Raw genomic sequence first — 15049 nt, forward strand, 5'->3', positions numbered from 1 at the left:
GATTAGTTTGAAGAAAGATAGGATGGTAGATTGGCCCACAACTGTTGTGTAACACGTCCTGATCTGACCTCTAACTGTTGAGCCATTCCATCAGCAGGTAGCCTGCTGGTGGAAGTAAACAGCTTACAAGACCTTTGCTTTAGATTGCCAAGCTTTTATCTCAGGTCAGGAGGGTGAAGACAAAGTTGACCATCTTTGAAGTTTGCTAACTTGCTGTGATCACCACCCCCCCTCCCCCCAAGTCGAGGCAGATGGCAGAATTTAGTTCCTTCCAGAGGTATGTATGGGACTCCCTGGTATAGCTCTCTATCCCAAGCATAGCTGAAGTCTCCAATATATTTGCAGGGAAGCATTATCACTTCTCTTGATATGAAAAGCTCAAGGACTTCCAGCCAGCAGCTAACTTTTCCATTTTCAGTGTTCATTCATCAGAAAGGCAAGGTAAGCTGCTGAGTCTGGATAGTGGCCTCCTGGTGGTCTGTGACTGCTTCCTTGAAAGCACCAGTTTATCTAAAATGCAATAATTTTTTCAGTGCTTGGGAAGATAAACATCTGGACTACCAAACGACGTGGAGAGGATTCTGGAAGGTGTCTAGAACCATGGGAAAAGTGGGGTGTGGTCATGAGAAGCAAGGCAGTGATGGTATATTGGGGTGCAGCTCTAACCCTGCCCTAACAGCTGCACCTGAGACTTGTGACAGGTGACACAGCCTCTCTCAGCCCCTTGATGCTCAGCTCTAGAACAGGACAATCCGTTATTGACAAAGGGGATTGCTGAAAGCATGACGTGAAATCCAGGGAGTTTTCTGCTCATTCTTGGCTTGTCAGAAGGACTCGATACATGGTAATTACTGTGATGGCATGATTGTTTTCCTACAGAAAGCAGAACAGACACTTGAAAAAGTAAGCCTTTCTGGGTGAGGTTGAAGCCGAAAACATAAAATATTACAAATTTATTAATACATCCCACCTTGATAATGTTAGATAGCAGTTGCACCAGGAAACAGCCCAAAAATTTACACAGGGTGACACGTGCAATAAATAAATGGAATATATTCCAGAAGTAAAAATTCAAAGCATTTAAGATACTGGAATTCAGAGTAGGTCTCTTTGCCCACCAAGGAGGCCCGCAAGTCTGGACTCATCAGAGATCAAAAAGATGCCTGAAATTCCTCTGTCTACTCCCGAAGCCCCACTTGAGGGGCTTGCTGAGGGTCATAGAGTGCCAGCCATTCTGTGTTAAATCCTTTCAAAGAAACCTGGGCTTGCATCTGCTGAGAGCCGGTTAAAAGCAGCTCAGATCTTGCAGCTGTGTGCTTTGCAGTGAGAGAAATTAACCACAACTAAAACTAACTAACTAACTAACTAATCCCAAGCTTGTGTTTCAGGTTCCAGAGCCCCTATGGGCTGTGTCTAGGGATTCTGCAGAGACCTATAAGTAGCTTCTTAGGGACACAGGAAAAGATGGGGCACACATGTCAGGTGATAGGTTCTGCACTCCAGTCTTTTTGTGTCCCTCTCAGATACAACTATACACAGGTTAATGATGCTTTTATATTAATAGCTAACAATATTACTAATATTAATGATTAATTAGTAATAATAGTCATTGTATAAACTGACGACCTAATCCCTCCATGGTGTGGTTAAGGGAAAGGTTTTTATTGTAGACTTGAGAGAAAGAACAGTCAGAGGCATCTGGAAGAGTCCAGAGCAGAGAGAGAAGTTAGCAGACTGAACACGGCCAGCAGTCAGGGCCTGGCCAGGAGAGAAGAAGAAGCGGAGTCGGGGGAGGGAGGAAGAGATGAAGACAAAGAGGACCAAGAGAGCACACAGCCGAAATAACACGGTGATAAGGAGAATGAGAAGGTGGTGTGCTTTAGTATGTTAGTAGGCACCTCAGATAGCATTTGCTCCTTTCTGACCGTGATAAGGATGTCTCCTTTGGTAGAGGGGAACTGGCTTTACAAGCTCCCGAGGAATGCTTTTATCTGACCCCCAGCATGTGGGAAAATGGAGTTCCTTTCGGACCTGAGCGTCTTTACCAGTCATTCAGTAGCCTCTATGTGATAGATGTCATGCTAGGGGCTAGGAGCTCTATTTTTTAAAAATCTGTTTGGTTATTTTAAATGGCAGTGCGTGTGGTTCTAACATCTCTCAGTTAATGGGAGTTTAAGTAAACATCGATGCAGGAGACATCTGAATACACATATCTTTGATATGTGACAGAATGTTCTAAAAGAATATTGGAATCAAAATTTCCAGGTTCAAAGGCATACATACATATACACATACATATTTAACATATTCTTAGATAAGACTAATTTCCTGCTAAAAGAAAATGGAATTCAGCATATGAGACTTATTATTTAACAACAATCCAATCTGTGATTTTAAAAAAATCTAGTAAGCTTAATGTATATTACATTGAGCTCCTATATTAAGCCAGGCAGGTTTGAGGTTTTCTTCTTCCCAGAAAAGTCGCTATTGTGTAGGCAACACACAAGACTTGCGGTAGACAGAGCTGCCATTTGTTCTCTGACCTTCTTGAAGACAAGTGTTCTGTATCCACCATAACATCCTCTTAACTTCCTCCCAACCCTTTCCACTATACAACAGCCAGGCAGGGCATTCAAGAATATCACTCAGCTCAGAGAGGGCCCCTTGCTTAACTGCTATGGCAATGATAGGTCTTGCCATCCAGGGCAGTAGGATAGCACACATCACTTACTTTCTGTGGCCACTGCACTTAGCTAAGGGCATGCAGAACTTCGTAGTCATTTATATGTGCCAACATATTCCAATTGCCAGTAAAGAACAGACCCAGGGACAAAATTCCATTATTCTGTTTGTACCTCTAGAAACTAATCCGAAACAAACTGTACACTTACGGAAGCTTTCACTTAATTATATTTAGTTTGTTTCAACTATTATCTCTATGGAAACAATCCAGAAGGAACCACAGATATCCACATTGTGGTTAATTATTTTTGTTTTTGTTTTTAAATATAAATAAAAGCAGTTTAAGGAAGTATTATTTTACAGGGCACTTTCTCTAAAATTTGTACCAGTTTTCAAAACTACACCTTTTTTTGGGGGGAGGGGGGAGGAAATTGTCCTATAGAGTGAAAACCATGTTCTGTTGTGTGGTATATTCTGTCATGTACATCAGCAAACTCTTGAGTAAGTTCCCTACTGTAGAAACATTGAGTCTTATAATTTAGTTTGTAGGTTACAATGGCTGCCAGGAGTTGACCACCTGAGCCTCTGGGTCTAATTCTCCTCACCTGTGACTTCTGCAGAGTTCAGGTACTAGAGGTAGAAGTCTGAAAAGCCAAGCAATGTGTTTGTCTTGCCCAAAGTCACAGTGGTGGTGAAGGTCATAGCCACTTATCCATTGTGCTGACTCTGCCATCCAGACATCTAACCACTGTGAGCTATGGCTGGTAGGTGCCATTGAAGTCACTTCTATGTGAGCACAAGGCTGTCAACTCCTGGTGAATCCTCAGTATCTTATGACCTTATACAGGTCCCTTCTGACCTGGACCATGCTCTGTTCATGGTCAAGGCTGGCCTCCTGTGACGCTCTTTGAATCTTCTCAACAGCTAGGATTAAATCAGGCCAAGAACCTGTCTTAGGACAGGGTGTGGCAGGCTCAGCTGGCTGAGGAGAGAAAGAGCTAACTACCCAAAGTTGCCAAAGCCAAAACTAGCAAGTACCTAGTTTTTTCAAGCAACTTTACCTGTTGTACAGGACAGTCAACTTTAAAATCAGGAGCTCACACATGTAGGTGCTTGCTTAAGAATTCCATGGGAATTCCTCTTGAGATGACATGCCTAGAGCTGAGCCTGACCTCAAATGCTAAAGTGGACCTCTGAGCTGTATTGGAGGCACTGGTTCTGGGATCAACACGAATGTATGTATGAATATATCTAGACTTTAATTTGTTCATGGATTTCCTTGTAAATTCTAATCCAGAGGTCCTTTTGGCAGCAGGCAGGGGGTTATCCACCAGAAAGAATTCCTCAAATATGGGTTTAAGCCAATAGAAAGTCTTTATTAGTCCACTGACAATAATACTCGGTGTTGGGGAATCTCAGTGTAGCACTCTCAGTGAGCCTCTCTTAGGGTGAGCTTTTAGGCACAAAACCCATGTTCTTGGTTAACATGCTTCAGCCAACAGGAATAGTTAGTTAAGCAGATGCGGAACTACAGAAGCTAAAAAAACAGGTCTCATACATTTAGAGACTTTCCCAGAACTATGCACACACTGATGAATTCAGTCTTTGTTGTCATTTTGGTAGGTAATGCTGTCTGTGTGCTGAGTGTTATGGCCTGGCTGGTACTTCCATTATGGAGTCAGTTGTATAAAGTTCTGGAACCCTGTTACACCATTCAGTTTTCTGGGCTCCACTGAAGGTATCCATCTATAAAAGTTGGGGTTCTGAGGACTGGTGCTGGGAGAAGAAAGAACAAAACCAGAGAGGAAACTCCAGTGGGGACTGGGTCCCTTCTGGGATCTATCATCAGCCACACTGGGAGTCATCAAAGGCACTTCCCAGTAAAAACACTAATTCCTTGGCAGAGGAACCTGGAAAAAAAAAAAAACAATCTCATCTCCCTTCCCTCCACCCCTCCTTCTACCTTCAAGTTTGCTTTGCCAAGAAAAAAGGGAAAGTACCTATGTGAGCTGGCCAGCCTGCTCAGCAGCCAGAGAATATGGGGGCTGACTCAGTCCCAATGGAAAATAGTCCCCAGGTCTGTTGTCCCCCTATGCTTCTCTGAGGGGGACAGCACACTGCTGGGAGGAGACTGCCTGGTGTGATTCATGCCACGGAAGTGGAAATCCAGACAGACACATCTGGCTCATAGTGTCCTCCCATATCTTTACCTATGCTTACTAACCTAGGCAGCGCTGACACTGAAGTCAATGTAGAAACTGGGGCTCCTTGGGGATCCAACCATCTGAGACCTATGGGTGACAAATAAGACCTGGGGGTGCCATCGGCTTCTTTCTCTTTTTCTTCTTTATGCAATTAGGCAAATTTTTTTCAGAAGGCTAAGACAAGACAGATTCATCAGCTCAGATGCAACCAGAGTCCTCTTTGTTATGAACAATAAATGCCATATAGGGATAATACTAAGAAATCCTAGAATGAGTGGGGCTTGTAGAAATGACATCTAAAGTGGCACCAAATATCTTAGTCACTGTTTCCAGCACACAGCAATTCTCAGTTCAGGACGGAGGGTAGTCCCAGCTCCCGGATTCTCTCACCTATATAATGTGATTACATCATGCTGAAGTTAAGAGCCCTTAGAGTGTTTGCCAGCCTTGAACCTAAAGTTGATTCCTCTAATATTAGAGAAAATTCAACTTAGCAACACCAGTGTTCTTTGAGACAAAGTATAGCTCAAGCTGGCATCAAACTTGTGTAGCTGAGGATAATGCTGAAGTCCTGTCCTGATGACCCTCCTGCTTCCGCCTCCCAGGTGCTGCAGTGACAGTTATATCCCACCATGCCTGGTTCAAAGCTCTAACTACGGAGCTGCTAGTGGAAGCAGCAGGTAGACAGAAGAGGGTCCCAACCACAGCCATTCTCTGAACATCACAGTTGAGTCCCCTGAGAGATCTCTGCCTAGCATTTATTGAGAACCTACTGTGTGCCACATAGGTTCTAGGCACCGAGCAAACAAGGATGAATAAAGCAGGTTGTCCACCCTTGGCCTTCTAGCATGAAACACGTGAGGAGACGATCATTTACCCAAGCACGAGAATAAGAGGACACTGACCAATCAAGTTATTTGCCGCAGCCGGATTTTTCTCCTGGATTTAAACCTACTTCAATGAAGCAGTGACTCTTGCTTGGATGTTCCTCTGTCTGATTTTTCATATGCCGTGGGGTCCGCACGCGTGGGTTGAAGAGGAAAGGGTGACTACAAGGCATGTGAATGAGCAGATTCCCTTGTGGACCACCTCCATCATCCCACTGGGGACCTCGGGGAGGTGGAATGTAAGTGCCTCACCTTGTCCACCCAACAGTGGCTGAGTGTCAGTCACTGGGAGGGGTGATACTCCCTGATGAGCCTGGCCTGCCCTGGCTGTGGGCTCAGGCTGCATGGAGGCTTCAAGAGAGGCAAGACAGGAGGTGTATGGCAATGACCCTGAAAGGAAGGGGAGAGCAGACCCAGATTCATCAGCCTGCTGGCCTCCTAAGGGAGGAAGGTGATCAGGCAGGGAAGGCTAGTGTACCTTAGTATATTATATAGTATATTATATATCATTCTATATCATATATGATATCATATTATATATTACACATGTACATTATGTAATACACAATATATTATTATACATTAAATATCATATGTCATATTATATCATACACAAACAATATATTACATCTTAATGTAATATATACTATATATTACAACATATTATACACACGTGCTATATAATATACAAAATAAAATATGATATTGGTGTAACATGTCATATATTGTATTTATTATTTTATTTACTTATGTGTGTGAATGTACAATACCAGAGCATATTGCTTCTGGTATTATTCCTCAGTTCTTGTCCGCTTTGTTTTTTGAGAGAAGGTCTCATCCCTGGACATACCACCGAGAACGGGACTAACTCATCTAATCTCAGAAGTTAAGCAGGGGTGGTCCTGGTTAGTATTTGAATGGGAGACAGGGTCTTTCTTTCATCGGCCTGTGGTTTTCCCCTTAGGCTCAGTGGCCAATGAGCTCCACTCACCTCTGCCTCCCTAGCTCTGGGATCTCAGGCACACAACACTGCACCTGACTTTTTTAAAACGTGGGTTTCAGAGATGAGGCTTCGGCTCTCTTTTGTGGCAGGCGCTTTTCCTGCAGGAGCTGTGACTTCAGTCTGAGGTAACGCTTCTTACAACCCTTTCTTGGGAAAAGATCCCTTTTGTAGCTGTAAATGCTTTGGGAGATAAATTACAATTACCTTGCACATCTGCGATAGCATTTCGTGCCCCGTAGACAGTCTCAGGTCAAGCCGTGAGCCTCTGCATCACGACTCTTGTGCTAGCGTTGTCATAAGTTTATGGGGCTAGGTGCTGGCTAAGGAGCTTCTTGGATCTGCTTTTCAACCCCACGTCTGTGTTCTCATGGACCAGGAAGGGGTCTGGGGACCTTCTGGAGCCCTCGTGACACACACTGAGTCTCAGGGGAGATTTCCATGACATGTCTACCAGGCAACTGGAAGTATTGGTGACCTAGAAAGGGCCTGTCTTTTGGAGGCCTAGGTTGGTTATGATGAACCTGCCTATCTTGGAACAACACAATTCACCCAGACTCAGCCGCGCTGGCAAAGTCTAAATCAGATCCTGCATCAGGGTCTAAAGTTAATCTGTTCATGTTGGAAGTTAGTCTGCCTGGTCTCCAGGTGCCAAAGAGTTTGTGGTACTTATGAGCTATTCATTAGCCTTGGAGAAAGCCCAAGCCTGGGCAGGAGGGCAGGGCAGGGAAAGGCAGGGCAGGGCAGGGCAGGGCAGAGCAGGCTGCCTTTGCCGTGTGTGTGTGTGTGTGTGTGTGTGTGTGTGTGTGTGTGTGTGAATAGTTTTGTGCTTGGTCAGCCACCTCCTGTCTGTGGAGTTTGTGATGCCTTCACCACCTCCATGTCTGTGAGCTGGAAAGGGGAGTAGAGTAGACTGGCATCCACCTACACACCCGACTCCCTGGTTCTGATGGTGGTAAGGGGAACTTGTGGCTTCTGCTCCTTCAGCCTCCCACTAAGAGCAGCTGGGAGGCCCCAGGGGGTCTTTTCAATTCCCTTGGCTCTCAAGTACCCACACCAGAGAGTGCAAGGAAGGTGGCTCTCTTCCTTAACAGAAGAGCTCAGTCTGCAGTTGAGCTCTAGTTTTCTGAGCTGGAGGTAGAGCCCAGGGCTCTTTCTGCACTGAGTCTCCATGGATTCAGAGATGCTGTGAGGTTCTGCTCAGTCCTGCTTGTCAATCCTTCTTGTTTATCTCTAGGCAAACACGGGCCCTGGATTTGAGCAGCAGCTGGCCAGAGAAAAGTGGCCTTGCCCAGACGATCTTGCCTAAAAAACAAGCAATCGGGCTTGAGCTTGGAGCCAATCTCTGACTACAGGACGACGAGTACCTCTGCTATTTCTGTGTATTTTCCTCTTCTTCAGGCGAGTGGGATTCTTCGATGAACTGGCTGTGCTGTCCAATACCTGCTCCTTTTAAGGGCTGCAGAACCTTCTGGAAGGGAGCTTAGTCCAGAGAGAGCTAGACATTGTACCAGGCCAGGAGAGAAGCACATGTTGAATCTATCTCAGGTCAAGCCACCCATTGCTGAGGCTCAGCCCAGAAGAGAAAAGGTTACCAGCAATTATTATATTTACACACACACACACACATTGAATCTATATATGAATATATATGTGTATATATATATATAAATATAATATTTGTCCAGCTTTATCCCAAAGCTCATTGAGAGACACTTGGACACTTTTCTACTTCTTGGCTACCTTCACACATGGCATCCTTGGTTCTTGCCTCAAGGAGTTGCTACAAAGCCAAGGCTAGAGGAATCAATGTTTGGGAACCTCTCAGGACAATGAGAGAGCTAGTCAAGTGAGTGATATCCTGTGTTTGTTATCTTCTCACCGTTGTGACAGCATACATGACAGAGCTCCCACTGGCTCCAGTTTGAAGTCCATCAAGGTTGGGAAGCCATGGTAGCCCAAGTGTGAGGCAGCTGGTGATGCCGTGTCTGCAGTCGGGGATCAGAAAGAGGAGAATGTTGCTGTTCACCTTGCCTTAGCCTTTTTACTGTTTGGTCCCTCAACCGTTGGAATGGTGCCACTTACCTTCTGGGTGGGTCTTCCCACCTCTGTTAACTGAATCTGAAAACTCCCACCACAGATATGCTCAAAAGTTTGTCTCTTAGGTAATTCAAGATCGTGCCAAGTTGACAATTAGCAGTAAGCACCACATACCCCATGTTGGTGAGACTCGGGGCATGTGGGACCTTTGGATAGTGATGGGTTGGAAGCAGCGTGCATAGGCATTCTGAGGAGGATGCTGGGGAAAGTGTTCTGGGGCATGGCAAAGGAACTTGGTGCTATGATTCCAAGATTTTCCAAAGGCAGGGAGTCCTCTGGGGGACATAGAGATGCCCCGTGCTGGGAGATACACTCTGGGGAAAGGGGAAGTATTAATCAGATCCAAGTGTGTCAACCTCTGTCTCAGTGGGGTTGAGGAGTTGTGTTCTCAGAAGGCCCCCTTTCCCTGTACAACTCCTACCAGAATGAGAATCAGTTTCCTAGCAACCAGGAGGTCAGAAAGAGATGAGGGCTCTGCCTACAGTTCAGAACTTTGGCTTCTTCCTCTTCTGTTTTATTCCATTTATTGTCTGAGTTCATTTGTGCTGTGATAAGAAAATAGACAGACTGGCTTTAAGTAGACATTTCTTTTTCATAGTTCTGGGGCTAAGAAGACCAAAATCAAATCACCAGCAGAATCTACATCTCGTGCAGGTCAGGTCGTAGATGATGCCTTTGAAAGTCGGTTGCTTAGCAACTTTCACTTAGCACCTTACTTCCCTTCTACCATTCAACCTGCCATATTCACAGGCTCTGGAGTTAGGGCATAGGCAACATTGGGGCACGAGGAGCTAACCTCCCCATCACATATAGCTCATATTATTGAATTTGATTCATTTTATAAAAATTCCTCTGAGCCTCATGATAACCCAGTGAAGATTCGATCCTACTGCCCATGAGGAGAAGCATAGGGAAAAAGCAGTAGCCAAGAGACCATTACAGGGCTTTGTTTGTGTCTGAAAGGTTAAATAAAGGCTGTTCAATGCCACTTGGGCCCCAAACAAGGTGACTGGAGGATGTGTACCCTGCACTCAGCCCCAGAGGCAAAGAGACCCAACCCCACCCTTCCAACACCCTGGTCACATGCTCTACTGACCTCAGCCCTTCTCTTCAGAAGTGATAAGCATCTTCCACTGCAGGTACCTGGATTTCAAAATCCCAGGTGGCTGTAGGGAGTTTCGGTTGCTGCAAGATATTACCAACTTAAGAGGCAAGAAAGATAGTGAAGTCCCTATCACATTTGCTAAGCGGTGAGTACAGTTTTCTCTCTGCTCTGATCTTCTGGAGAAAAAAATATGTGTTCGCAAGGGTGCTGTAGCCTCTGTTGAGAGAAGAGACGGTACCTACTCCTCCTTCCTCTAAGGAGGGATGGATCTGGAGGGCTCCCTGAGACTAGGGCCCAGCAGTCTTCTTTGTGCTCCAGGAATGAGAGCTGCAGGCCAGCATTCTTGCGACTTGGCTGTGTCTTGGAAGATTGATATCTAGTCACCTCTGTTTCTGAGTCAGGTTGTATTAACAATTGTTAACAGGCTTCTAGACATGTAAGTGGGATTATGGATACCCCACACTAGATCTGTTTGACTAGATTTCACTGTGCTCTAGAACAGTAAGTTAAACAAGACTTCCATGGGGATCAATCAGAGTGCTGGTCCATTCTCAGGCCCCGCTGCCCTATGGAGGCAAGGGTAGGCATGTGGTCCAGCACAACCCTTGGACGTTGGCTGTTCCCCTACAGTATTCTTTCTCCAAGCCCCACTTCTGAGACACTTCAAAGGCAGCAGCCCTGCCATCAGCCCACCTAAAGTCATGGCGACACCTAGCTATGGTGGTCCCTCTTCTCTGACAGAGTGCCCGGCCAGCTCTTCCACACAAAAGCTTCTCATTCTATTTCTATTCTCATACAACAAGGTTTGGTGGTCTCTTGGTCAGAACAGAACATGATGGTCCAGTAAAGCAGAACCCCAAACATTTAAGAATTCAATGGCTTGTTTATTCTCTTGGAGAAGAGCCATGCTCTCTCAGGAACACTCCACACTTGACCTCCTCTAATACTCATTCATTTAAAATGAGGTCACCCCCCCCCCAATGATGAAATGAAGGCCTTCTTTCTGAAGCACTAAAATGCACACATCCATTCTCAAAGTGTTTTCCATCACAAGCACCATGACTTTCATAACAGAAAAACAACCATCTGTGGTTTTAGGTGTTTAGGTAACAAGCCAATGGACACATTTTCATTCAAGGGGAACCGTTTCTGGTATTCAAACTTTCTGATGGCCTGGAACCTGACACGACTATTTTTTTCCACAATATTTCAGGAATGAGTGCATAGGACACCTCACCTCGACACACTGGCGTCATCTGGGAAGAGGAAACCTTTACTGAGAAATTGCCTCCATCAGATTGGCTTGTGGTAAATCTGCATGGCATTCTATTGATTAGTGATTGACATGGGAGAGCCTAGCTCATTTTGGCAGTGTCTCTCCTAGGTACATGGTCCTGGTTTGTATAAGACATGTAGCTGAACAAACCAGATGGAAGAAGCTGGTCGGCAGCATTTCTTCAAGGTTCCTGCCTCCATTGCATCTTAGTTTCCTTCCTTGGTCTCCCTGATTGGGATGTGTAAGCCAAGTAAAGTTTTTCCTCCCCAAGTTGCTTTTGGTCATGGTGTATATTATATTAAAGGAGAACTGAACTAGAGCAGGGCAGTTCCTACCCCACAAGTACCCTGGGCTATCAGAGAAGCCTTGCTGCTTAGGTCAAGGTCTTCCCTGCTGCTTCATGACTTCAAGCCTACTGTCCTTGTTTTCTCAGGGTGTGTGTGTTGGCGGGGAGATGGAGGAGAGACATATCTCCCTCTCTGCCTGCCAGGTTACTGTGAGAACAGACTGGGTTTCAGACAAGAGCAAGTGTGTCAGGGGCTTCACAACACTCCACATCATCCACTGACCCTGGTCAAGAGACAGGTTGCGAATCCCTGAAGTTTGAGTGGTTCTGGAGATGGTGGTAGGTTGTTCCTGCTTAAAGGCTCAGATGCCCTCAAACAGCCTTCAAGAGGTGCCCCAGACAGAGGATCGGGCCTCTACTACATACTAGATAGAAGGGTCAGACAGGACAAGAAGCCAGAATGGCCAAGATGCCCTTTAGCTTCAGGGAGAAAGTCTGCTCATTGCCAGCGAGGGAGTCACTTAGGCAATCTTAGCACAAGACTCCCCACACTTAACTAGTGTTATAGTCTATGCTGGGGCTATGAATTGTCAGTAGGGTCAGTGAAGTATGGGTTGAGACTACTGCCAACTGGAAAATCCTGGGATGTTCTTTATCTAAAATCTCTACTACAGGGGTACCTGGAATTCTTGATATGCTGTGAAGAATTTTAAAGAAGAGCCCACATGAAGCAAAGTTGGAGTTTGTTAGAAAGTCATTTTAACAGGGATTTGAGCACTGTGGTAATCAGAAAAAAAGAGGCACCAAGGGGAAGGATAAAATAGCCAAGCATGGGTAGGTGGGTCTCAAGAGAGACTCCTTAGTGTCTTTATAGCAATGTTCTCAACCTTCCTAACTCTGTAACCCTTTAATACAGTTCCTCACATTGTGATGACTCCCAACCATATATCTATTTTTGTTGCTACTTCGTAACTGTAAGTTTGCTCCTGTTATGCATCGCATCGTAATGTAAATGCCTGTACTATCTGATGATCTTAAGTTACCCCTGTGAAAGGGCCCTTTGATCCTCCAGGGTCATGTCCCGCAGGTTGAGAATCATTACTTTATAGCATTATATGTGCAGTTTTGGTGGCTTCTGGAGTGGCAGATTTACAGGCTTGCTGGGGAAGCTGGATGAAATCACAGGATGGTTTCAGAGGTGAAACAGACAGGATTACAGCTGATGAAGCCAGGGCCTAGATCACGAGAGTCGTGGGAGTCTACAGATGTCTCCACCGTGAACTAAGGTTAATAGTCTTGTTTGTGAGATTTCCGGAAAACATCTGGGTGAGGATTAAGGCCACACACACGTTTGCAAACATTCAGGCTTTTAGCATGTTTCATTGCTATTTTAACATGCTTAGTCAAAAATCTCTCTCCCTAAAAGAAATATTATTCCTTTGCCAGCGACCTTTCTAGACAAGGCTTTTCATCTGTGGACATTGTCGTCAGCTGTTGACAGGCTTCGAGCAGTCTCTGCAGTGACTGAGGAGTTCATATCACTTCCCACTGTCCCCACAGTTTTTCCCGTCTTTCTATCCTGCCTCACAGTGACAGGGCCTGCTGAGACCATAGAAGCTGTGGCAGCTTTGCCATGCTGAGATGTCTTCCTCTCGTCTTCTTTCTTCTCTTGGGTGGAGTGCACCCGGGTGTGCTTTCTCTTACCATCAAGCCCTAGGCTCTCTCTGTACCTGGGATGAGTCTTGGTGTCTACACAGCCACTTTCACTCGGCTATGTTTTAATGGTGAGGTCATAAGATCTATGCTCTAGGTGAGAAATCACCTCTGTCTACATAGCTTCTGGCCACATTAACCCGACTTCACCTGTCCAGAAAATACTTGACTTGCCTTAAGAACTTTCCTCTTGAAACTATGGTTTAAAGGACTGTTCAGCCTTCTAGTAGTTGACACAAGACGATTTCCTGTTTAAGACTTTTTAAAACCCTCACCTCATAGCCCTGGCTCTCTCATGTCTGTTGGTCTGTCACTGTGTTGTGATGTTTACCCAATTCAAATCAAGCTTTGTAGACAAACCTGCTTTAGATTAGACCCCAAACATTGAAGTGACATAAACCGGTATTGGAAGATGTGATGAGCGAGTGATTCTATAATTTCCTCTCGGTGGGTATTTAAGAACAATAGTATTTGACGAATGATCTACTGGGAACAGTGCCTATTTTTGGCATCTTCTAAAAAAAAAAAAAGACAACCATTGCCTTGCCAGGAAGGTTTGTTTTTCTTCCAGTTTTTGTTTTCTCTGGCCTTTACCTAATTTGGGACAGCCTAATGCATTTAGTATATTCCTAAACATCACCTGCAACTCTCTGTAGAAGTTCTGCAGCTGCTGTCTGCATTTTATCCGTATGCCTTGGCCAGAGCTCTGCCTGTCACCAATGGCCACTCTCTCCCTTGGTGTCTAAGGGTCCCCATGTCTCCTGACCAGAAGCTTAGAAAGACTTTGCATTCAATACCAGCTGTCAGCTAATAACTGGGGAATCAGTATCTGAGCACCCAAGTTCCCTCATCCTGGGGTGGGATTTGCTCATTTTTAAACCATGTTATTTATTCTTTTTGTCGTTGGGTTATGAGAGCTCTGGGGGCCTTCACAGATCGCATGATCTGCTAACACTCTCTCCCATTCTGTGGCTTGTCCTTCCACCAACTTCATAGTATCCTTTGAAGGACAAGGATGGCTACTTGGGTTAATCTTGGACTTGTCTTGCTTTTGTGCTTGACCGTGCTTTAACAGTCATAACTAAGAGACCACCATCCATTCAGGGTGATGAACATTTACATCAATGTTTTCTTCTTACAGTTTTGTCATGTTGACTCTCATAGAAGGATCTTGAACCATTTAAAATTCATTTTTTTGCATATAAGGTAGGAGTCCACCTTAATTCTTTTGCATGGGTACCCCCACTTGTTCCTGAACCTTCTGTTAAAAAGATTCTTTACCCCACTTAACTGTCTTGGCACTCTTACCAAAACCCAACGATTACCTGGTCATCAATGGAAATAATTTTTTGTTTCTGTACTCTGCATCCTCTCTCCACGTTGCATGCAGTTACTCTTGTCTTGATCACGGGGATTTTTCATTTGATTTTGAAACTAGGAAGTATCAACCTTCAGAACCTGTTCTTTTTCCAAACGAGTTTGCACACTCTGGGCTTCTCGGATTTTCCTATGATTCTTGACATTAGCTTATCAATTTCTCCAAAATGAGACAGCTTGGATTTCGATCATATCTTTGTACCTACAGTTAAATTTGAAGAGCATGACCATGTTAGTGATATTAACTTTTTAGATTGCAAACATCAGATTTCTTTTTTAATGTTCAGACCTTCCATCTTCAACAATATTTTGTAATTTTCGGTGTGCACAAGCCTTACACTTCTTTAGCTAAATTTATTTCTAAGGATTTCATGATATTTGATGTCATTGTAAATGACTTCTTTTTTTAAAAATCATGT

This window comes from Mus caroli, unplaced genomic scaffold, assembly GCF_978045245.1.
Source record: "Mus caroli unplaced genomic scaffold, Mus_caroli_1 scaffold_3, whole genome shotgun sequence".
Taxonomy (NCBI): domain Eukaryota; kingdom Metazoa; phylum Chordata; class Mammalia; order Rodentia; family Muridae; genus Mus; species Mus caroli.